This window comes from Myotis davidii, unplaced genomic scaffold, assembly GCF_000327345.1.
Source record: "Myotis davidii unplaced genomic scaffold, ASM32734v1 scaffold44, whole genome shotgun sequence".
Classification (NCBI taxonomy): Eukaryota; Metazoa; Chordata; class Mammalia; order Chiroptera; family Vespertilionidae; genus Myotis; species Myotis davidii.
Genome location: NW_006299705.1, coordinates 2,141,661 through 2,142,358, shown reverse-complemented (window position 1 = coordinate 2,142,358; position 698 = coordinate 2,141,661). Strand labels below are relative to the sequence as shown.

Sequence of the window (698 nt, the reverse complement as noted above, 5' to 3'; positions counted from 1 at the left end):
AAATTTTGACTTATTTTCAGAAAATTCTCTTGAAATGAGATCAAAAAAGACTACATCTATCTATGCAAGTATTGGATACAATATATTAAGTTAGAGCCAAAAAAAAGTGTGAAATTTACATTTACCAGCTAACATAAATATTTGGGGAGAAGAAACCTTCAAGAGGTAATAAAAAGCTAAAAAGCTTGCATTTTTCTTGTAGTAATCTGTCTATCCAACAATGTTAACATATGATAATCATACTTACAGTCCCATATGCATCTTGATATATTAACTGGCTAAAGGTCTCTAAACCTAGGGAAAGTAAAATTTATAATTTATTGCATAATTTACAAAATAAAAAATTGAAATAATAAAGTTGTATTATCCAAACAAAGAACCATGACCAGGTAAAGCAAATAAAATTAAATACAGGGTGTCCCAAAACATGTATACACACTTTACAGCTGCTAGTTCAATTTATGTTTCTTTCTTTTCAGCCAGGCTAAGCTTTGAACAAAGGAAATTCATCCTAAAATGCTACTGAAAGTTTGAAAATCCAGTTGAAGCGCAAATAAGACCTTTAGAGTTATTCAATGTGTATACATTTTGAGGGGGACACAATACACTTTAACAGATGATAACTCACTGAATTTTCATTCCTTTTCAGGTTTAACTGATTTGAAATAATGGACGAAGCCAGACTAAACTTTGAACAA

At 29.9% G+C, this 698-nt stretch overlaps 1 protein-coding gene across 1 annotated transcript in view; it reads right to left on the bottom strand.

The window, feature by feature from the left end:
• Positions 1-313, bottom strand: part of HEXB (hexosaminidase subunit beta) — a 17,935-nt gene extending 17,622 nt beyond the window's left edge. The window contains exon 1 of the mRNA XM_015571624.1: positions 248-313. The gene's annotated coding sequence lies outside the window, so the exon portion shown is untranslated. The remainder of the gene's footprint in view (positions 1-247) is intronic.
• Between the last annotated feature and the right edge of the window lie 385 nt (positions 314-698).